The 25137-nt window shown below is 41.8% G+C and overlaps 1 long non-coding RNA gene across 1 annotated transcript; it reads right to left on the bottom strand.

Moving 5' to 3' along the window:
• Positions 1–18313: 18313 nt before the first annotated feature.
• On the bottom strand, positions 18314–24286 carry LOC116271489. Its single transcript, XR_004180097.1, has 2 exons — positions 19082–24286; positions 18314–18812 (listed from the first exon to the last, which is right to left on the bottom strand). It is a non-coding gene; the product is annotated as an uncharacterized LOC116271489 (long non-coding RNA).
• Between the last annotated feature and the right edge of the window lie 851 nt (positions 24287–25137).

Consider the following 25137-nt stretch of genomic DNA (forward strand, 5'->3'; position numbering starts at 1 on the left):
AGATGCTATTTGAGCAGAGATTCTAAGGAAATGCAGGAGCCATGTAGCTACCTGGGAGAGCATTTTCTAGGCAGAGGAAAGAACAGAACAGCAGCAAAAGCCCTCACATGAATGTGTACTTAGGAGGTTGAAAAGTCAGGAGGCAAAGATGAGTGGATAACCTCATGGAGTTTAGCAAAACATAGCTGAGAAGCAATGGCAGTGTTTCTTCCAGAAAACACACCCAACAGTTATGTAATTTCACACAGTGATCCTGGATCTTTAAAGCAGAAACAGAATCTTCTTATTTACAGACAAAGTAGGAGCCTGCCCACGTGGGCCAGTGTCAGTAACACTGACCAATTGCCCTGTGACCAAGAAATATAATATTTCCCCAGCACTCACCAATCTATGGATTTCCTTCTATAAGAACAATGCTTTGAGGCCCATATTTTGAAGTGAGCTTCAAAATATGAAATACCTTAGAAAGATAATGCACAGATTTGAATTCATACCAAGGTAAAAATAACTGTTATGTGATACTGCTGTGAGCAGTCTAGGTTTTCTGAATTCAGGGGAGAACAGGGCCTTCAAAAAATTAAAAACATACAATATAAAAGCTAGAAGTCCCCAAACCAAGCCTCAGCTGCTGTGCTATTTTCTCTCAGACAATGCCTGAATAGAAATATTCTTTCTCTCCAAAGAGAAGAAAGGTATTTCTGTGAAGCTACCATAGCTTGTTAGAAATACCCCTTGGGGACATATGATTCCCTTTGGAGTCTAATTATATATTCACCCAGCGGTATTCTGATCTAAATTTAGTTATCTGAGAAATACTCGGAAAGGGAATACCATTTGCAGACAGCTGCACTAGGTAATTACACATTGTAAATTAATAAATTGACCTTGTTTTCTATAACTCCAATGTGATGAATTCTGCAAGTGTAATAGAGCCAAAGACACAAATCTGAAATAACCGAATGAATAGATGGAAGTGCCTCTGGACTTTACATCTGTGAACTCCTTGGCTAGATCTCACTAGTCTAAAACCTTTCCAGATTCAGTATTTAAGGAAAATCATTCCCTGAATGCAGACCATGGGAGAATTCATTCATTCTACAAAAGATATGGATACCCTGGGCTAGGCATAGGACTTCTGAGAAAAAATAGGACCTGCCCTGCCCTCTCCACATGAGGCCACCATGTCTAGCAATTAAGCAGTGGAACCAAGACCCTCAAGGTCAAGTTAATACTCACATTCAAGATCCTTAACTACTATTGTTTGATTGTCTCAAAGAAACTTCATCACAGGAGTTACCCGTAGATCTTAGATTCTTCAGTTTGGAGCAGATCTCTTTGTTCTAAATAACTCACTGGAATGACCCTTTGGTGACTTAAATGTAAATCTGGTAGCTTCCTCTTCTGTTGGGGTCAGGGTGGAGAGGTCTGCACAAGAAGCACAGGGCCTCACTGAGACCTCCATCCCTTCTTGTTAAGATCCAAACTGGTGATATGCACTCCAAGTTTCCTAGCTGATGCCAGATACCAGAGGGAAAGGGGCGGGGGTGTTCAGGATGGGAAGCTCAGCAAAGGAAGGAAAGGGGAGCTCTAGACCTGTGGCCGGGATGCAAACATCCAGGAGCAGGCATTCATATCAGAAGGCAGGATCTAAACATGATGTCTAGTCGATGCTGATACCGATGCTGACCCAGCTGATCTAAGAAGACAGTCACTACTTAGTAACCACGGAGTGAGGGCATGTGGGAGAGAGAAAGAGGGAAAAACGAAAGAGCTCATCACCGAGAACCTCTGGACCGCAGCTCTGATGGAACGCAACATGAGGATGTTCCCTTAAAAATGTCTGAAGTTACCATTTTGGTAAAAACGTCAGCAATGTGTAATATGCAAAAACCTGAGAATGACAGTTCAGCATCACAGCATCATTCTGCTCCACTCCCCTGGCAAACGTATGCCATGTCCATACATTCTTCATTCTCTGATACTCCCTGCACATCGGATAGCTGCAAGCCTCAGAAACTTCAGCAAAAGGGAACTTGCTGGAAGGCTGCCAAACAGCATGCAGAATCCACAGGATGACTAAAGAAGTAAGCTTGGAAAATGGTCAGGAACAAGGCTGGACAGCAGGAAGAACGGCTTCAGGACAGAGCCGCTGGCTCTGCTTCCATTGGAAACTCAAGGCCAAGACCGACATGGACTCTGAACACCAGAGGGCATCTTCTCTCAGCTGTTCCTGCATCTTTGTATCACTCTCTGGGCATGTAAAGTCCAGGCTGGAAGGTCCTGTCCCTCACTCTGGCTGTCAAGGGCCAGGGACGGGGAGGCTCTCTGTTTCAGGCTCTGTACTGTAAGGACAACCCTGCCTCCCTCCCCTTCTTCGCCCCCGCTCTCCCCAACCCTACAAGACTCACACCAATGGAGGAGGCTCTGAAACTAGAAAGTAGGTGTGGTTTGGGGCAGTCAAACAATGACATTTGGATGACAGTTGGTGTGGGAAGTTGGAGATGGAGGCAACAAAGACAAAGGAGGAATAAACTCAGCAGACAGCAAATCTAAACTCCATGTAATTTAGACAGGGTCTGTCTTTAAATGTGTAAAGACGCTGAAATGAAAAGAATGAATCCAACTGTAAGAATAACCCTGAGAAGAACTCCTTGATTGACTACAAAAGATACCTCTACAAAAAAAAAAAAAGACAATCCTACCTTCCTTGAACGGTGTTATGAAAGATTTCGAGAAACAGGCTATTGAAAGCACACCTTAACCACACCTTGGAATTAAAAGTCAAACAAATGTTGATCATGTGTTTGTCTACATGCTAGATATGAATCAAATTTATGATATAGTAAAGTTGCATTTTTAACATAATCCAGGTATGTTTTATGCTATCATACATTAGGGCCTATTTTATAATTCAGGAATATTTTATTCTATAATACATTAGTGCCTATTTTATAATCCATGTACTTAGTACGTTTATACCTATTTTATGAACTCAAATATAAGTTTATTACTTGTATGATTATAAAGGTTTATAGATGTTGTGGTTTTACATATATTTTATATTCTTAGTCTGGTTTGTAATTTCTCTCAAACAAGAGTATAACCTCCAAAGCATTTAAGACTGACCCTGCCTCCTGCAAGAATCTACATGATGGCATGGTCTCCAGAGACAAAGAGCAAAAATGAAGGCCTGGCCACATGCCATAGATACTTTTATACAAAATTTGATTTGTTATCATAATAAAATGATCAGGTTTTTTGGCTGGTTTTTCCCTGAACCTATAACTTTACAAAATTACAAACGCCTCTGGGGTTTTCCATAGTTTGTATTTTCCAAAATAACATGTTCTAGTAATGTATTGGGGCTATGATGGACATTTCTGTTGACCAATATAGGAAGAGGCTATAAGGAATGTGTACAGGAGGAAAAGCTGAGTAGAGAGCAAGCCTGGGCTCCACTACTCACCTGGGTTAATGGATTATACCAAAGCAGATTGCAAGGAAGTATTTCAAATTGGTCTTTCCCCAGCCTTGCTTTTCTATTGCACTGGCCCCAAATGCCTGCCTCCTGAGAGTTCTCCAGGAGCTCAATGTTCTGCTCTGCCTATGCTGTGCTTTTGAGGTGAGTTGATGACAGAAGTAATTCTGGAATATACCTCAAACTCATGGCACAAAAACATGATTTGCATTTTCATAATTGCCACAATCTAAAAGTCTACAGTCTTAGTAGGATGGACTGATTTGTGTCACACCAAAATTCATATGTTGAAGTCCTAACCCCCTCTCAGAATGTGGCCATGTTTGAAGGTAGGGCCTTTAAAGAAGTAATTTAGTTAAATGAGGTCAGTTTTTCGAGGCTGCCCACATTCCCTGGCTCATGGCCTCTTCCTACCCTCATCAAAGCCAACAACGTCACATGTGTCTGATGCTGCTTTCTTTATCACATCTCTCTCTGACCACAAATGGGAAAGGTTCTCTGCTTTTAAGGACTCCAGTGATTAGGACCAGCAGGGTAATCCAGGAGACTTTTAATTTTTGGAGACTTCTGATTTGCAACCTTGATATGGTTTGGACCTGTGTCTCTGCACAAATCACACATTCAACTGTAATCAACTATAATCCCTATAGCTAGAGGTGGGGCCTGATGGGAGGTGACTGGATCATGGGGATGGATCCTTCATAAATGGTTTAGCTCCATCCCCTTGATGCTGTTCTCTTGATAGTGAGTGAGTTCTTACAAGATCTGGTTGTTTAAAAGTGTGTAGCACCTCCCCCACTTTTCTCTCTCTCTTTTCCTCCTGCTCCAGTCATGTGAAGTACTTCACTCCTTTGCCTTTCACCATAATTGGAAGCTTCCTGAGGCCTCCCTAGAAACAGGAGCCACTATGCTTCCTGTACAGCCTGCAAAACCATGAGCCAATTAGTCCTCTTTTCTTTATAAATTACTCAGGCTCAGGTATTTCTTTATAGCCATGTAAGAACAGACTAATACAAACCTTAATTCGATCTGCTATGTGACTGCTACTGCCATGTAACTTAACATATTCACCTGTTCCAGAAATGAGGATTTGGACATCTTTAATAGATGCCAGGAGAGAGTGGGCCATTTTTCTGCCTTCCACACTATATTACCTTGAAATGACAGAAGCTTAACATACTTAAAGTTTATTTACCTCTCACCCCAAACTTACTGAGGTTCACATGTTTTCTCCTTGGTGCCTCGTGTCCACATGGTGACTCAGGAATCTGGGTTATTTTCATCATGGGGCCATCATGTCAGGACTCTCCATTTCCAGGAATGTTTTAGATTCTTATGCAGCAGGAAAAAAAACAAGATGGGATATTTTAAGGCCCAAGACTGTAATTGGGAAACATGGTTTCTGTCCTTGATTTCATTTGCCAATTCTGATAGCAGATTTATTATTCCCAAACTCAGTTATGTTGATAGGAGTCTTCTCTGCCTAACAATATTGTTTATGCCTGAAACTCTACATTTGTCTTGCCACTTCCTCCCAAGATTTAAGTCCTGCATCTGAACTCCAGCCTGATGACTAGGATTCGGCATGGGCCTGATGGTCATACATCTCCTTCAGGCCCAAGATCTATATATCCACTTCCCTAAATAGCATCCACACCTCAAACTGTCCAGAACTAAACTCGTGGACCCACACGAACTTAGTGTTCCTCCAAGGGACTATTTGTCCGTTTGCTCCAGCCTAAAAATCCTTGTCACTCCTTGTCCCTTCTGCCCATATCCAATCACCATGGCCTGGTGACTTTTAAAAGTTGTGGTAAAATATGTGTAACACAAAATTGACCATCTTAGGTAATTTTATCTCTGTAGCCTCTCACTGAATCCATCACTTTCCACATGTCAACAGCAATGACACAAGTCTAAGACAGCATCTCTTGACCAGAGATGCTGGACCAGAGATTACAGACTGTGTCAGTTTTTTTTCTGACATCCCGGCTCCTTTTCCCTTCTAACTCATAAATCACCAGCCAGAATGACTTTTCAAAACACACATGATGCTCCCTGTCACACACATGTGCGCGCGCACATACACACCCTCCAATCCACTATTTTTAATGTGGCCTTAGTAGAGCTCTGCATGATCTAGCACTTTCCCCAGGCTACCCACTCCTGGCACTTTGTTCTGCAACCTGGTCTTTTTATATTTATTTATTTATTTATTTATTTATTTATTTATTTTGAGATGGAGTCTTGCTCTGTCACCCAGGCTGGAGTGCAGTGGCATAATCTCAGCTCACTGCAACCTCTACCTCCCAGGTTCAAGCAATTCTCCTGCCTCAGCCTCCCAAGTAACTGCGATTATAGGCATTCACCACCATGCCCAGTTAAGTTTTATATTTTTAGTAGAGACAGGGCTTCACCATGTTAGCCAGGCTGGTCTTGAACTCCTGACCTCAAGTGATCCTCCCACCTTGGCCTCCCAAAGTGCTGGGATTGCAGGTGTGAGCCACCAAGCCCGGCCAGCAGCCGGTCTTTAAAGGTCCAGGACTTCTTTTTCCCCAGACTTCTTTTTGCCTTGGGGTTTTCCTCTTGCTCTTCCTTCAACCTGGAACACCATCCATTCTCCTCTTTACCTAGATCGTCTTCTCTTTCTCTCTTCCTCCTGCTCCAGCCATGTGAAGTGCCTCGCTCTCTGTTGCCTTCCATCGTGATTGGAAGCTTCCTGAGGACTCCTCGGAAGCAGAAGCCACTCTGCTTCCTGTACGGCCTGTGGAACCCTGAGCCAATTGATCTTCAGAGCTTTGTTCAAACGTCACTACTTCAAGGACATCTTCCCCATGCCCTGCAGACCACATCAGTCCCTACTCCTACTCTCATACCACTGTGTCATATGACTGTCATACTGCTGCCACAGGCAGGTTTCCCAGGAACAAACTTTAAAAGGAATGAAGTTCTGAGACATGCTACAACATGGACAAACCCTGAAAATACCTATGTGAAAATACCTATGTGAAATAAATCAGTTAGAAAAGAGCCAATATTGAATGATTCCACTTATATGAGGTATCTATAGTAAGGAAACTCATAGAGACAGAAAATAGATTAGAAGTTACCAGGGGTGGGTGGGGTGCGGCGTCTCATGCCTGCAATCCCAGCACCTTGGGAGGCTGAAGTGGGTGGATCACTTGAGATCAGGAGTTCAAGACCAGCCTGGCCAATGTGGCGAAACCCTGTCTCTACAAAAATTAGCCAGACGTGGAGGTGGGTGCTTGTAATCCCAGCTACTCAAGAGGCTGAGGCAGGAGAATTGCTTGAACGCAGGAAGCGGAGGTTGCAGTCAGCCGAGATCATGCCACTGTACTCCAGCCTGGGTGACAGAGCAAGACTCTCTCGCTAAAAAAAAAAAAAAAAAAAAAAAAAATTACCCGGGGTGGCCAGGCACAGTGGCTGACTCTATAATCCCAGTGCTTTGAGAGGCCGAGGCAGGTGGATTGCTTGAGCCCAGGAGTTTGACACCAGCCTGCACAACATGGCAAGACTCTGTCTCTACAAAAAAAAAAAATGCAAACAATTAGCTGGGCATGGTGGTGTGTGCCTGTAGTCCCAGCTACCCAGGAGGCTGAGGTGGGAAGATCACCTGAGCCCAGGAAGTCAAAGCTGCAATGAGCTGTGTGTCACTGCACTCCAGCATGGGCAACAGAGTGACACCCTGTTTAAAAAAAAAAAGAAGAAGAAGAAGAAGAGGAAGAGGAGGAAGAGGAGGAAGGAGGAGAAGGAGGAGGAGGAGAAGGAGGAGGAGAAGTTGTTATCAGGGGCCGAGGAAGAAGAAAATGAGGGGTTATTGTTTAAATAATATAGTTTCTGTTGGGGTTGATAAAAATGTTTTGGAACTAGATGGTGGTGATAGTTGCACAACTCTGTGAATATAATTAATGCCACTAACTTGCATGCTTCAAAATGACTACAATGACAAAAATAAATATTTACCACAAAAAAAAAAAAGAGAGTGTGAAAGAATAGAGGGAAAGGGAGGTGGTTTCTTGATGATCCCTGTTTTTCAACACCAAAAATCTAATTAGAGATCCACTGGTTCCTGCCTACATAGCCTGCAGCATCTTTTTCTTACGTTAAAAGGTAAGACTCAGGTCTTACCTTCTGATTCTGAGCAAGAAAATCAGAAGGGAAGCCACTCTCAGAAATCCGTCAGCAGGGAGGGCTTGCTGGCAGCTCCACTGAGCTGCTGCCTTCTTTTTAGTGTATTCGCTACTTGTAGGAAAAGAAAAGCCCTGTGTGCTTCAACTATGACTTTCTTTTAAGTGTTCTTTTTACTAGGCAGTAGTCCATTAAATTAGATTTAATTAAAGTTGATTTGATTGATGAACTAAGGTCTCATAGTCTCTCCAGAGATAACATAGGTTTGTGTCATCGATCCAAAAACCTCTCACATTTTGGCAACCATGTGGCAAAATGATTTATTTCCTCAGTAAAACCAGGCAATACTATTGATCTAGAGAAACATCACTTCAGTCATTCCTACGTAGTAGAGGTTCTTAACTGTTATTAAATCAGCTGTTCACTGGCTGACACATCACAAATTGAAACTACACACACAAATCACATGACTGAACTTGAAAAGCCAAACCTGTTTTTATTACAGGGTGAAAACTAGAAATGGGATTTCACTCTGCCGAGGTTATCACATGGAAATAAAAAGAAATGCAAAACACTCCTCCTTTTAAAAATAATAAATAGCATAAATCATGTGGACAGCTGACTGTTACATGGTAGCAGTCCTGTGGGTTTTGCACTAATAAGAAGCTGAATTAAATTGATACCTGTGCATTCTCCTATACAGTTCAAGGAAATTAATTTAGCTCTCCACCTGTGTGCACAAAATGCTTTCAAAATATTAACTATCTGATTCTTATCACTAAAAAACATTTCCTTTACACCTATATGAACATAGGACTTTGCTAAGCACTTTCTAAGCAATTCAGACTGATGGATTATATAATCTAAAAATGCAGTTTTCCTATTAAAAAGACAACCTGGAACTTGTTTATTTAAGTGCGAAGCAGCACTGACTTTTTTTTTTTTAAGTTGGATTATTTCTGGTCATAAAAATGTGGGGAGGTCTTATTTCATACGAAAGATGTGTCTTGCCAGACCTTGTATAATTCGAACTTGCATAATTCAAGAATGATTTTCTCAAGGGAATAAATATAAAATAAGACAGATGTATTCTCAGAGCACATTTACAAGTTATAACATATTTTTTGCCTTAAAGCTGTTTTTCCTGTTCCCAGCATTACATCTAATATTTCACGGAGTGCTGTCTCCCATATTAACTGCACCATGGTTCAGAGTAGTCGTTTTCCCTCCTTCCTGGCGTCTTATCACATATAACTTCCCTTCAAATGCTGTTGATTTGGGGGAGCATTTTTCAATGTAAACGCTTGCATCCCTATTTTGTGAACATTTGAATGACATCGTTATGAGTTGTAAAAATACTTTGCATAATAATAACCGTGAATGCTAAAACAATAGCATAATAGTAACTAAAATCACTCGCAAACAACAGCATGGTTCATTGAATCTTGCAAAACCGGGTTGGTTTATCTGTTTACCAGCTAAAATGATCATGTTGCAAAAGTATAAGCAAAGACTACAATATTCACTCTGCCTATCAGCTTTAAAAAAATTACATGACTCTTGATAATTTGTTTTAACCTGGTGGATTAACATCTCTCTCTCTTTTTTTTTTTTTTTTTTTTTTTTTTTGACACAGAGTCTGGCTCTGTTGCGCAGGCTAGAGTACAGTGGCATGATCTCTGCTCACTGCAATCTCCAACTCTTTGGGTCAAGTGATTCTCATGCCTCAGCCTCCCAAGTAGCTGAGACTGCAGGCATGTGCTAACATGCCTAGCTAATTTTTTGTATTTTTAGTAGAGACAGGGTTTCACCATGTTGGCCAGGCTGGTCTTGAACTCCTGACCTCAAGTGATCAGCTCACCTCGGCCTCCCAAAGTGCTGGGATTACAGGTGTGAGCCACCGCACCCGGCCCAGATTAACATCATTTTAATCTTTATGCAAAGTAAGATTTTATTGGTACTTTTACATGGATGTTTTTGAGTTTACATATTCCAAACTTGCAGAAACAGATTATTTTCACTTCTAACCTAGTGTGTCCTCCTCTGATGGATTAAAGCCAACCATCAACTGACCTCCACATGGATCCACTTTCACTTTTACTTTCCATTTACGTACAAAATGTGGTAGGATCTGGATGGGCATCTGTAGCAGGTACAGTTAGTTGTATCTGCTTTTACTCTAATCTCCATCTTCTTCCTACTGAATAAAACCTTACTTTTGTTCAGTTATGTACCTCTCTGCGTGGCTTAAAGGGAGATGACCCCAATGTGACCTCCAGGGTGAGACCCTGAGAAGTCTAAGGCGATCATGGGGGTCCCAGGCCCCTCGCCAGTGTAAGACTGGGTAGGCATATGGTGCACTTCTGTCTGTTGATATAAAATGTGAAATCTGCTTGGGGACAGGGGTGGGGAAGGCATGTGGGAAATGTTTCTTCACTTCTTAGAAAGAGACAGTGGAAGTTTGGAAGGGAATGGTCCTTTTTCCTCTGGATGCAGTTGTGTCCAAATATGATGCCTAGAATTACAATCCATCTTGATGCCAACCTGAGAATGAGACCAACACTTAGAAGAGAGCAGAGGCAAAAGCGTCACAGAGATGTGGATCCTGAGGCCCACCCTACCTCTAGACCCCTCTTAGTGTGAGATCATTGGTTCATTATTAAGTCAATTTCTGTTTTCTATTCCTTCATCCTCCAATCTACCTGACATAGCACCTCTTTCTGTCTTCATTAGCTAACACTCCTGGAAATCAATATGTGTCCACTCAGTTTCCCATTGGTGAGCTACATAGTGTTGGGGGGCAAAAAATGAAAGTATGGCTCTTGAGTATGCTGAGTGCTTTTAAAAATTGAAAGGCCTCAGAACCAAGGCCCTTCTAACCTAGTCTGGTTCTTTTCTCTGCCAAGTACAGGGAGCAACTCTCTCTGGAATTTCCTTATCTGACCACAAAAGCTTCTTAACAAAGGCACAACTGCCTTCTATCCTGATATGGTTTGGATGTCTGTCCCCTCCAAATCTCATGTTGAAACTTGATCACCAATGTTGGAGGTGGGGCCTAGTGGGAAGTGTTTGGATCTGGGCGTAGATTCTTCATGAAGGGCTTGGTGCCATCCTCACAGTAAGTGAGTTCTTACTCTTAGCTCCCATGAGAACTCCCTGACACCCCCTGTCTCTCTCTCTTGCTTCCTTCTTCCCACTATGTGATGCTGGCTCTCCTTCCCTTCTGCCATGAGAGGAAGCTTCCTGAGGCCCTCACCAGGAGCAGATGCTGGCACCATGCTTTTTCTACAGCCTGCAAAACCATGAGCCAAATACACCTGTTTTTTTAATAAATTACCCAGCCTCAAGTATTTCTTTATAGCAACACAAACAGACTAAGATATATCCCCTCCCTGAAATCTCATTAAAAAAGAAGACTGAAAAATGCAAGCACACCTGAGTAGACTTTTTCACAAGATAATGCCTGCTTCTCAAGTTCATTCGAATTCCAAAAAGAACCATTTACAAGTTCATTTCTGTGTCCCTGGTCCAGTCATTCTCCTGAACAATGAGGTACTGGTCCTCAAAAGAATTGTCTTCATCTCACATCTCTTCCCTCCTCTAAGGAAAAAGGTATATAAGCTTCTGTACCCCACTAGGGAGGTGATTTCCTCCCCATGCCTCCCACATTAATAAGTGTGTATGGATTTTTTTTCCCTATCAATCTGCCTTTTGTCAGTTGATTTTCAATGACTCTTCAGAGAGCAAGGGGGAAGTTTTCCCTTTGCCCCCACAGTAGACACAAAGTATGGACCATCTCAGGACCTCAGTGATAAACTGCAGCATATCACCTCTTGGAAACAAAACCAAGTCATGATATATTAAAAACATCTGTTAGGATAAGAGTGCTTAAAAAAAGAAAAACAAACTCTGAACTAAAATACACATATGAGGAAGGAAACAGCAGATTCACCCAAGCACAAAATAAAAACTATCTAGAGCAAACATGAAAAATTCAGAAAATCCAGCAGAAATCTGTCAAAGCTATTCATCTTCCTTTCTTTTCTCCAGTCCACTTTGTTATGAGTAAACTTTCAAAAGAAGTGATTCCAACTCACTGTACCAGCCTACTGTAATCTTGACCCTTGTCCTCAACCTTGGAAAATTCCTTGACCCTTATGGCAAGAGGAGTCTTTCAGTTGATTAATTAATTGGAGTGGAAACTATGCATATAGGCAACTTTTGGGAAGTTAGGTGTAAACAATAGGAGAAATATAGGATAAGTGTTAGAGGGTAAGTGGACTATTTGGCTGGGCGCGGTGGCTCAAGCCTGTAATCCCAGCACTTTGGGAGGCCGAGATGGGCGGATCACGAGGTCAGGAGATCGAGACCATCCTGGCTAACACGATGAAACCCCGTCTCTACTAAGAAATACAAAAACTAGCCGGGCAAGGTGGCGGGCGCCTGTAGTCCCAGCTACTCGGGAGGCTGAGGCCGGAGAATGGCGTGAACCTGGGAGGCGGAGCTTGTAGTGAGCTGAGATCCGGCCACTGCACTCTAGCCTGGGCGGCAGAGCGAGACTCCGTCTCAAAAAAAAAAAAAAAAAAGAACATCAATGTTTTATTTATTTATAATATTTTTAAAATAGGGATGGGGGGGGTCTCACTATGTTGCTCAGGCTGGTCTTGAACTCCTGGCCTCAAGGGATCCTCTGCCACAGCCACTCAAAGTGCTGGGATTACAGATGTAAGCCACTGTGCCCAGCTGAGGACATCAACATTGTAAACATATTCTCCACTTGTAGAGAGTATTCAGACTTTTTCTATTTATCAAAAATTATACATTTGATTTTAAATTTTAAGTCATTTATTACATACAGGTTAATACTCTAACACTGTACTCTCAAAAAGCTTATAATTTTCAAGCCCAGAGGATCCACCGGTAACAAAATAACATCCCTGCCCTGGTGAGACTTACATTCTAAAGATTTGGCAGGGTACAGGGAAAAGAGGTGAAGAGAAACAAATATCAAACAAATGTATAAAAATCAGGTGGTAGAAAAATAAGAATAAAGCATGTAATGTCAGATGTTAAAGTGGTGGGTAGAGACCTGAGGAAAATAAAGGAATTTGTGGACACGACTATGTGGGAGGAAACTATTACAGATACAGGAGCATCAGACGCAAAGGCCTTGAGAAGATATTTGCTTAGAATATTGAAGAGGCAGCAAGCAGTCCAGGAGGGCATGAGCAGTGTGTGACAGCTAAAGAGAGTGGTCATAAGTGATACCAGAGAGAGTAGAGGCGGGGAAAGATCGTGCAGGGTGTTGTGAGTTAGTACAAGGATTTTGAGTTTTAACCTGAATAAAGAAAACCCTGGAAGATTTTGAGCAGATGAGAGTCATAATTAGACTTAAAATCTTAGAAGCATCATTCTAGTTTCCATATTGAAAATAGATCGTGATGCAACAATCAAAAAGAGGGATGTCAGTTCAGAGATGATTACAAAAACTCAAGGCAGAGACCATGGCAGCTTGGACCAGGGTGACAGTGGTTGAGATGGTGACAGATGGTCAAGTTATGGAGTTATGGGTATACTTTGCAGGGAACTCCAACAGGATTTGCTGATGGTTACACGTAGAGTGGGGCAGGAAGAAGAGAATAAAGTTTTTTGCCTAGTAACTGAAAGAATGGATTACACTTTTGGAGATGAGGACACCTGTTAGACAAGCAGGTTAGAGGGGTGGAAGGGTCAGTTTTGGAAACATTGGTTTTGAAATATCTATTAGATTTCTGTCTCAGCTAGTTAATTGTGAGTCACAAACCACCTCAAAACTCAATAGCATATAAGACACAAAAAGCACAGTGCATAAAAGAAAAAACAATACGTGTTGTTGAGAATTCAGAATTCAAAATGGTAAGCGACAAAATAGAAGAAAAAATTCACAACACATATATCTAACAAATAACCTGTATCTAGAATCTATAAAGAGCTCTAATAATTCAAGAATATGAAGATAATTTTAAAAGGAGCAAAAGATTTCAACAGTCACAAAAAGAGGATAGACAAATGGCCAATAGGCACATGAAAAGGTATTCAACATTATTAGTCCTCAGGGAAATGAATTAAAACTACAATGAGGGCTACGTGCAGCAGTTCACACCTATGATCCTAGCACATTGGGGTGTCTAGGCTAAAGATATAAGTGGGTGGATTGCTTGAGCCCAGGAGTTTGAGACCAGCCTGGACAACGTGGCGAAACCCCATCTCTATCAAAAAAATTAGCTGGGCATGGTGGCAAGCACCTGTAGTCCCAGTTACTTGGGAGGCTGAGGTGGGAGGATGGCTTGAGCCCAGGAGGCAAAGGTTGCAGTGAGCCAAAATCTCACCACTGCACTCCAGCCTGGGTGACAGAGTAAGACCGTGTCTCAAACAAACAAACAAACATAGCAAAAAAAACTACAATGAGATACCCCTACCTACTCCATGAGAATGGTTAAAATTTAAAAGACTGACAATGCCAAGTATTTGAGATCACCAATGTATACACGGTCAAAACTCACTGAACCTTTTAAATGTATGCAATTTATACTATGCAAATTAAATCTAAAATTAATTTTTTAAAAACTCAATGGGTTAAAGCTATAATTCTTACAGTTCACGAGTCTGGGGGTTAAATGAGAGTCAGCTGCTTAGGGCTTGGCTCAGCCAATCTCAGCTGGATTTGTGATCCACTCTAACAGGGCTTGACTGAAGTTCTTTAGGAAGCTCTGCTGCAAATTTCTCATCCTATCCTTTTTTTTTTCTTTTTTTGAGACAGAGTTTTGCTCTTGTTGCCCAGGCTGGAGTGCAATGGTGCAATCTCAGCTCATCGCAACCTCCGCCTCCTGGGTTCAAGTGATTCTCCTGTCTCAGCCTCCCGAGTAGCTGGGATTACAGGCATGTGCCAACGCGCCCTGCCTTCTCATTCTCTCAGGGCCAGAGGGTTAGCCTAACCTTGTGCTTCTCATGGTAGTAGCAGAAGTACAAGAGACAATAAGTGGAAATACACAAGTATTCTTGAGGACCAGGCTTAGTACGTGCACACTGATGGGGTTCAGAATATCCTACCCCAAAATATGGCACCTTGGCATTTGAGAAAACAGCAGAAGCAGGAAGATCGCTCTCATTCCTCCCTCACTCTTCTCCCCTGAAGCAGGTCATAAAACCTAGGAAGGTCACTCTCTGACCTTCTCCTGCCCTTCTATTGTGAAGCAGATCGTAAGACCCTCATTCAAGAGATACCCTTCATATACCCAGAGAAAAGGAAACATCCTTATCTCTGAAGATACAGGGACACAGAGAAAAATCCGAATGTACAAGCCTCGCGAAGCTCCTCCCAGTTTAGTACTAGCAGATCACATCCTTTTGTCCTCCAGTCATATTTCTCCATGATTGTCCTCTCTTCCTACACCTAAGCATAAAAATACACACGTTTAACTGTTTCTTCAGAAGGCTCCCAAGTCACACAAAACTTATACTAAACACACGTTTTTGCTTTTGTCTTTTTAATCTGTCTTTTGTTATAGGGGCCTCAGTCGTGAACATAGTGATAGGTGAGAAAAAGATATTTCCTTTCCCTACAATACATTGAATTTGGCTTCATCCTGTCAAGCAAGTGACAGATTAAGCCCAGATTCCACAGGGGTGGCAGGAAGAGTAGATCCTGCCTCTCAGTGAGAGGGAACGCAGAGTCACACGGCAAAGGCTGTGGACATCATGCAATCAACCTCAACATCCAAATGGGGATGTCACACATCCTGGAAATATGTGTCTAGGCTAAATATATAATGTTATGGTTGTCAGAATGGGAAGGTATCCGAGGCTGTAGGGGCCAATGGGCTGAGGGTTTACTGAAAAATCAACTCATAAAAGACTGGTTAACTGGAGAAAAGGCAAATGAATTTATTTAATGTATACACATGGGGAGAACCACCGAGGGATTGCCCACCCATCAACAGCGTTCAGAAACTTACACACCATCCTGGTGGAGCAGGTTACAGGAGGGGAGGGAAGAGCGATTCTGTTGAGGAGATTACTAGGGAGGATGAGTGGCTCAGGGAACAGAGATGAACTTGTATGAACTTGTACATTTTCTTGGAAAAGGTTCTGTTCAGGTGTGATTACACTCTTGGTCTTACAGAGAGGGGAAGAAGAAACAATTGTTCCTTTTGGCAGGTCTAGATCTTAGGCAGATAAAGATTTGGGGAGAGACGTCAGGAGTGGGGAGATATCAGAGAGACCGTGAGGCTTCCTCAGTTTAGCATGTAAAAGCACCACATTTGGGGGTATGCGCTTCTGACCCCTAACAAGGCCATGTGACTAAAACAGTCACCTAGAGAATGAGCGATGACAGAGATGAGAAGAGAGTCAAGGTTGGGGAGATGACAGGAGCCAATGGTGGACACTGAAGTGGGGTGCCGGTGCTGATAAACTCAAGAGAGAACACAGGTAAGAAAGTGTCTTCAAAAAGGAGGGGGCATGATCAACTCTGGTGATTACTGCTCCATGAAATAAATAAAACTGCAGTCACTGCCTGGTCCTTCTTGAATAGTCACTTATTATGGTTACATCAGTGTGTTCAACTAGGATGCAGTTCAAATGTAAAAAAAGAAACTCTGTCCTGTCATACACGCCCAGCCGGGTAGATGAACCAGGTGAGATTAGCTGAGCCCAGCCAGAACTATATCTTTTGCTATATTCATTCCTTTATAGATGCTGAGGTCATTTCCAACATTAGTGAGATCTATAGACTAATTATTTATGTAACAAGTATTTATTGGGGGCCATTTTGTCATACACTGTTCTAAGCAATGAGGCTTAGAAAAGAAAATAAGAGTAGATATCTAGCTGTCATAGAGTTTGTTTCAGTGGAGAGAACAAACAAGAAACATAAACAAGTACACACATAAATGACTGGTGACGGGAGGGTGACTGGGGGAAGTATTTTTGATCATATGGTCAGGGGAGGTTTCTCCAAGGAGATGATAGTTGGCTCAGATCTAAGTTATTCAAATTAGACAAATCCTTAGAGAGTTTTATTATAGTTTTTGACCCTCCGCCAATGCTAGACTGATACTCAGCAAGGAGAGTTCCAGCATCATCTCCTATTCTCTACCACTCTGAGGAGAGATGTCAATAAAATGGGACAGTAGGCATACCAAGAGAGGTATACCAGATGCCTCCTGGACCATGGGACCTCAAATCTGCGCTTCTCTGGCCAAAGAAGAATCCTTTACAAGAATTGTACCTAGTCAAAGCTATTCAAAAAACAGAAAGGTCTTCTTTGACTCACCAACTGTGTTTTTGTTCTGTGACATGAAGAAAGGAAGGTATTACACTCTGCAGAAGGAAAAATCATGATTGACTCAGAGGGCCTTTGACTGGTCATGACCTTCCCACTTTCTGCTATCAGAGAAAGGAAATGAGGTGCCAAGTGATATGTTTTACATCTCCCTGAGACCCATTAGCAAACTCAGATGGTTGGAATAGGTATTGGAATGAAGACACTAGCTCAAAGGGACAAAAGAACTTAGCCAATGTTACTCGGTTAAGAAGTGACAACACTAGAATATGAACCAAGGACTGGCTGTTTCCAGAGCCCCGTGTTCTTTCAACTAAATGTCTCTGCCAGGCCGCCACACTGGATATTAGAAAATAAAAACCATTCAAAGATACAGGGCAGAACCAATTCATCTGTGGAATTCTTCCAAAGGAAAAAAAAGAGAGTGAGAGTAAGATCAATAATGCCATGTTGCATTTTCAACGATGGGCAGTGAGAACAGCACACAAGAATTTATAGAAAAAGAAGGTATGTGTATTCCCTGGGGCTGGAAAGTTGTTAGACATTAATAGCAAGAAAATTGTTAAGAAGCTGACAAGAGGCAAAGGAAATGTCCTTGCTTTCTCCCTGCAAAAACCTCCTTGAAGGAGATGTGAGGGAGAACACAGGATGGAAAATTGAAGCAGATTTGGGATAGAGAAAAAAAAAGAAAAAACAAACCCCACAGGAGGGAAATATGAGAACGCTTGAAAGAAAGCAATACGAAATAAAACAATTTTGTAGTAAAAAGGAAAATAACCATAGCTGTTGTAAGAAAAGCAGGATAGTTAATTAACAAGGGGGATAAAAATGTCCTGCAGATAATATTTATCATCCTTCCCAGTTTTCCTGTGGCTTTATTTGTGCCCATCTGTTGGCCTGATCTTTTCCAAGTGTCTGTTGCCACATATACAGGCCATTAATTTATTGAAAATATTACTGAAATCAGATTGCTTCCGGCCTTCTTATTGTTTTAAATTTTTTTTAAAAAAATTGTGTTTGTTTGCCTGTTTGTGTTTACATTTGGCAAATAGGGAAACATAGCCTTTCCAACCCATAGCATAAGAAAATATGGGAGGGAAACTCTCTATTCAGAAGCATATTCCTCTACATTTGCAAACCAATTTTGCCAAATGTACTTGTACACACATTCTTCTTCCCCTGGGGTGAGAAATCTAAACCTGAAACATTCTGACAAGAACAAAGAAAGCAATTGCAATACTGTATTTATTTGCCTTAGGAAAGAACTTAGCAAAATGGATGATGCTTATTATGAATACGCCCAAGTTAGATTTTAAAAATTATCCATTAGACTCCCTTAGGAAACAAGTAGTTGACACATTCAGATTATACCCATGTTTATTTCAAAAACAGGGACGAAGAGCCTTCTTGTCGTCAGTCACGGGCTGATAGGAGTCTACTTTTAGCTAGGAACCACCAAAGGAAGATAATTGTGCCATTTTAAATGCCACATAATGTTCCTAATCAGCAACCAAGTGTAGAAGGGAGTCTGTAAAGGGCCTGGGGTCCTGATTCAATTTCTTCAGCTTCCCAAGGCCGCTCCCAAAGAGCAGGCAGGCCACCCAAATCCCGCAGCTTGTCAAACCAGCTCTGGCCCCAGAAGGGATTTATGAGTGCTTCACTTCACGGAATACCACCCAGGCTGGCTGGCTGCAAATGCGGGCTGCCTATTATTTCTCCTTCATTTCCCAGGAAGCGTGAGGGAGAGAGCTCTGCGCCTCCCGATGGGCGCCAATCCCAGCCTCTTGACATCTCTTGCACTGAGCCACCTTTTCACTGGAGGATCCCAGCTGTTCTCCACTTCCCCGCTTGCTTGCTGGCAGTCTGTGTACAAGGCAGAAGGGGTGAGACAGATAGAGAAGAACCAAGGGGCTTTTGGAGGCTTGCTTTTGCCTGAAAACAAACACTTGAGGGAGAAAAATATGTTTTAAAGGCTGAAAGATGGGAAATTAAGCAATTCACTTCCACAAAACCATTTAGAACGTGGGTGGTGGGATGGGTGGCATTGGGAAGAAACTAGTCTTCTTCTAAGTCAGCCCCTCTGCTGCATCCCCTTGATGCCACTGTGGCCCTGACGACGGAAGCTCCCTTACCTGGATCCTTTCCATGTTGCTCTAGAGACTGTCTTTTCCTGCTTCAAAGTCTGTGCACTCTTGGCGGCCACCCACTAAGATCCTATTTCCTGTATGAAGGACGCCTTGGCTCTCTGCAGGGTAGAGATAACTGGTATGCCAATGAGTGACGAGTTCAAGGATGCAGCCACTTCCCCTCCCTGCAAGACTTTCTAGTGACTCACTGCTCTGGCATTCCAAAAAGAAGTGGGAAGATTTTCATCAGATTATTAATTTGCATTAACAATTTTATGTTGTGTGTGTGTGTGTGTGGTGTAGATGGAGGTCTTGCTGTGTTGCTCAGGCTGGTCTCGAACTCCCAGGCTCAAGCAATCCTCCCACCTCAGCCTCCCAAAGTGCTGGGACTACAGACGTAAACCACCATGCCTGCCCTAAATTGCACTCTTAAGATTTACACATGAGAACTATATAACTAAGAGTAGATGCTTTTAAATAGTAGGACAATTTAACACCCCCCACAAAAAAACCCTTTAAGGGATGCAAGGAGCATGTAGGAGAACAGAATATGCCACCCCATAATATGCCTCTTTGGCATAAGAATTATTTAGAGCTGATTATTTTGAGAAAATGCAGACATAGGAGAAACTCTGAAAACAGAGCAGAAATTACATAAAGAAAATTTACATCTATGAAGGAAATCTCCATTTGTAAAAGTGTCTCCTCTCTGTACCAGTCTAAATCACTAGAGATGTAACAATGGAGAGAGCACTGACGAATCTGCATAATAAACCTCACCCTGGTTTGCCACGCTTTTCCTGGTTACTTCCCCATAACCTGCCTTTCCCACACCCTTCTTTGTTTCAGTTAAAGATGGTATTTACGTCTGAACTCAAAGCCATCTCTTTGGAATTTACTCATTTTTCCCTGGGTAACTCTCATGTATATATGAAGCAGACATGTTAATAAATTTCTATGTGTTTTTCTCTTGCTAAGCCATCTTTTGTTACAGTGTGTCCTGGCTAAGAACTCAGAATGGGTAGAAAGAAAATTATCTTTTTCTCCCCTACACTTGCCTGGATGTCTACAGCTAGCAAATGCCTAATGTGGAATTTTAATGCACCCAGACCATTTCTTGTTATTAAAGGATTTAAAATTTATATGCAAAAGTGATGGTCTCAGCAGTCAGCTCTTTTGCAGCCTCATTCAATCTCAGCCTCCTTTTCCTCTGAGGCTCTGATAAAGGCCAGCTCTCCAGCCTGGAAATGTAATGTCAGCTCGTGATCTATCCCAGCAAGTATCGCCGTGCTTTCAGAGCACACCAATGGGAGCAATTACCTGCATTTTCAAGAAACCATGTTTGTCTGAAAAATCTCCACATTTATTTTCTCAGCTAAAAACAATGAAAATAAATCCTGAGTGGAGAAGTGACCACTATCTTTCATTCTGCACCCGCCAACTTTGCTTTGCTACATACAACACTCAAGCCTGACCATTGCAAGTGCTTTCCCAGTTTTGCAGAAAGCACAGTTGTTTCCTGGTCATAACTTTAACAGGGGGAAAACTAGACTCTGGGTATGAGACATAGAAACAACCAATCACTGATCTGGTAATTCCTTGACTCCAAGACAAGGCTACATTTAAAACTTACTCCACAAATTGCTCATACACAGTGTTCGTAGTACTCAGCCCTCACTAAAATGTTAGCAGTCTACCTGGTTGCAAGTAGCCCTCCCTCACCCCAGCACGGACGTCTCCTTCCTGAATAGATTCATTATTTATTAATAATGAAGTAAGCTGAGTAAGATCTCCCCAGGTCTAATTTAAATAAAGCAGAATGTAAATGAGCTATTTCCTTGGATTTTACGCCATGCTGATTAAGTAACCATGTATAAACCTTCAGGTACAGGTACACAGTTAAAAATAAGAAGGAATACACATTCCCAGAAAAGACTCATGCTTGTCCTTGATAACAGCCTCAAAAGATTAAGAGCACACGTCAAATCCCAAGATTCACTTGTCTTCAGTAATTCAGTTCAGTAAACTTTTATCAATCATCTGCCATGTACAGGTGACTGGGCTTGTCATTTCAGGAGGAATAAAGATGAATAAGACACGGTACCTGCACCAGAAGAACTTATTCATTTCTCATCCATTAAGGTATGGACACCTTATTAGTACCAAATTTTATTTTTCATCCCAAACAAGACTTGCATTGGACAGGGTCAAGCCATGCCCTCATTCTGTGGCATGAATTGAATTCCATAATCAAAATGCCAATGCTGAAATAAAGGAGGGGGGAAATATTAACAATTTTTTCCTAAGAAATTAATTTGTGTTGATTGGAATCTATTTTCCCAGGGCACATCTTTTTCCCAAAAATTTCTTGGATGCATTCTCAAATATTTGTCTTCACTGTAATTTTGCTTCTGGTTTGCTGTAAGACCTATTATTCTCTATGTTTTGTTACATGAAAGGAAGGGAATCTAGCTGCCTTCTCCTCTGCAAAACACAAAACTAGTGAGATAAGGCTGTTAAAAGAATGAATGCCACCATGTCTTATGTAATTTGGAGAATTTCTCTTTAGCTGATATTTTGAACACAGACAAAATGCTGAATATATAATGCCCGGAGACAACTAATTCTAATAAGCCCTAAGAAGAGGCAGTGTTTAAATGGAAATTAGCGGTATGAAATTAAAAAGGAGCATGAGGTAGGCGTGTCAGGATAGCTGAGGCCATAATGAGCAGTGACCTTTTCTCAAACACTCTTAAATCTGTTGCCCAGTCTAGCCAACTAGTCAGCCAAATGCATCATCATTTGAAAAAATGTTCTAACCTGAGTCTAGATTTGCTTGGATACGAAGGGTGCTAAATATGTTACCACCCCCCACAAAAATATATGCCACTTTGGCATGAGGATTATTTTGAGCTAAAGGCAATTGAGAACCAGCAGATAGAGGAAGAGCTCTAATTTCCTCTAACTGCCTAAAACTAAAGAATAAATTTTCCCTTTTGTAAAGAAAATTTACATTTAATAAGGAAATTTTCATTTATAAAAGTGCCTCCATACCAGGAAGAAAGCTACTCAGGAGACAACTCTTATCACTGAGACACTCTTATCTGCATAACAAGGCAATCCTTATTTACTATACATTTCTTCCCCTCACCTTCCCATAACTTGTCTTCCCCATACAGAAGCCCCAAGCCCCTTTTCCTTTGCTTAATAAGAGGGTGTATGAATCTCAATCATCTGGCTGCCTCCTTGAGCCACATTTTTTTTTTCTGTGATTGGGAGTCACATTTCTTTTCTCTGCTGCATACATATACAATTAGAACTTTTTTGTTGTTTTTTGTTTTTTGTTTTCTCTCTCTCTCTCATTAATCTGTCTTTCATCAGTTTGATTTATGGGCTTTAGTCATTGAACCTAGAACGAGAGAGGAAAATGGATTTTTTTCCCTCGCCTTCAGAAGCTGTATACATTCTAGCAAAGATGTTGATGGTTCTTTCTATGTACTCTACAACAGAGGTCCCCAACATTTTTGGCACCAGAGGCTGGTTTCATGGAAGATAACTTTTCCACAGATGGGGAGGGGACAGTTTCAACATGAAACTGTTCCATCTCATAAGGAGTGCACAACCTACATTCCACACTTGCACAGTTCATGCTCCTATCAGAATCTAATGCCCCAGCTCATCTGACAGGAGGCAGAGCTCAGGCAGTAACGCTCACTCACCCACCACTCACCTCCCCTCTGTGGCCTAGTTTCTAACAGGCCACAGACTGGTACCAGTTGGGGACCCCTGCTCTGTAACACCTCTGAAAGGAGTTTAATCTAGTTTGCAGGGAAACTCAAATATGCTAACAAAAGCCAAGAGCTCTTCCTCAAATGGGGAAGATTAGTGACAGACTTCTGGGCTGCCCAAGTTCTTGGGGCACTTCATGGCTCATACAGCTGGTAAAGCTCTGCACCATGTTTCTCATGTTTGACCTAACATCCTGTGTCTCCATTGTATTTCATACCACGTGTCTCCCCAGCCCAAATTCAAAAGAGCATTTAAGACCTTCAAACAGGATCTGAAAGGATGACCCTTTGAAATGGGTCATTACTAGTGCAAAGAACAGTTTCCACCAATAAGAAGTTCCCATTTACTCCTAAAGGGCAAAGATTATATTTCATTGATATTTGTGGGTTATGTTCCCCACACCTCAACCCCAGTACATGGCACTATGCCTAGTTCAAATGAACACAGCAGGAGTTTGTGGAGGAGGAAAAACTTTTTCTGTGTTCCTTAGGAGGCCTGCAAATTAAACTGGAAAAAAAAAAAAAAAAAAAAAGATGAACAGAAGAACAAGTTTATTTGTTCATATAATGGGCATACATGCAGGAGTGCTCAGTAAATCAAAGAAGTGGTTAGAATGTGGGACTTATGTACTTCAGTTACTAGAGAAAAGGAAGATGGAAGAAAAGGCATCTATGCGAAGAACAAATAAGTTTCTTTAGGAATGATAGATGGATTTTTAGGTGAACAAATTAAAGATAAGAAAGTTTGTGATAAGTGGTCTTTCTGTCTTCTTCATGGTCATGAAACTCCCTGGGAGAGGGAATCTGTGGTAGGTTAACTCTTAGTCTGTTTCCCAAAGACCTGCCCTAAAGAGAGAATTTATGGCAATCTCATCTACCGGAGGTTCCTGCTTTTAGTCAGATAAGGAATACTTCAAGAAGGCTTCTTTCTGTACGTGTTGAATCTCAGATGTCTTCAAGTTACTCTTTATACTGACTCTTCATTCCAAGTGGGTCCCCATATGCTCAATTAATGAAGATGGAACTGGATGAAACACTATGTGGAGCATGGTTCCTAGGTGAGATAAGCTAAGCAAAATGCTTCCCATGCTGATCGCTGAAAGGCTTCATTCTTTCTAAGAGTCTCCGAATTAGAATTCTATTAGGTGGAGGCTACGGTAACTGCCCAGTGGGTTCACCTTGCCTGCAGCCTAGACAGAGCCAATTTATCAAGACAGGAGAGCTGCAATAGAGAAAGAGTTATTCACACAGAGCTGGCTGTGCAGGAGACTGAATTATTATTACTCAAATCAGTCTTCCTGAGCATTCAAGGATCAGAGTTTTTAAGGATAATTTGGTGGGTTGGGGGCCAGTGGTCAGGAGTGCTGATTTGTTGTGTTGGAAATGAAATCATAGGGAGTCAAGCTGCGCTCTTCTGGTGAGTCAGTTCCTGGGGTGGGGGGGTGGGGCACAAAATCAGATGAGCCAGTTTGTCAGTCTGCGTGGTGCCAGCTGGTCCATCAATTTCAGGATCTGCAAAATATCTCAAGCACCAATCTAAGATTTTCCAGTAGTGATGTTATTCCCAGGAGCAATTTGGGGAGGGTCAGAATCTTGTAGCCTCCAATTGCATGACGCCTAAGCCAAAATTTCCAATCTTTTGGCTAATTGGTTAGTCCTATAAAGGTAGTCTAGTCCAGAGGCAAGAAGGGGTCTGTGTGGGTAAAGGGCTGTTATCATCTTTGTTTCAAACTATAAACTAGTGCCTCCCAATGTAAGTTTGGCCTACATCCTGGAATGAACAAGGACAGCTTGGAGGTTGGAAGCAAGATTGAGTTGGTTAGCTCAGATCTCTTTCACTGTCTCAGTTATAATTTTGCAATGGTGGAGTCACTGCTGAATACATCTCTTTGGGATCTCAGCTAGAAGAACGAACTGTTCTGCTTAAATTCCAGGCCTGATTATTTGGACTGAGGTGGTGTTGAAGCTCAGAAAACAATACTCCAAAGTATGGTCCTTTGGCATGCTAAGCACTTTGAATTAAAGGAAATTAGAAGGCCTTAGAAGCTGCCTCAGAAACAAGGTCTCTCTGACCTTCCTTTTTTCTTCCTCCAAGCACAAGGAAGAGCTCTCCCTAGGGAAGTTATCTGACTGAGGACAGTACTACCAAAAGAAACACAATTACCTTCAAAGCCCTGTCTGAAATCTCATTGTCAGGGGATTAGTCACTGAAGAAGAACATGAAGGCTGTTCCCATGCCCGTCTGTACAGATCCTTTATCAATTCTTCTGAGGC

The sequence above is a fragment of the Papio anubis genome, chromosome 19 (assembly GCF_008728515.1).
Source record: "Papio anubis isolate 15944 chromosome 19, Panubis1.0, whole genome shotgun sequence".
In the NCBI taxonomy this organism is placed as follows: Eukaryota; Metazoa; Chordata; class Mammalia; order Primates; family Cercopithecidae; genus Papio; species Papio anubis.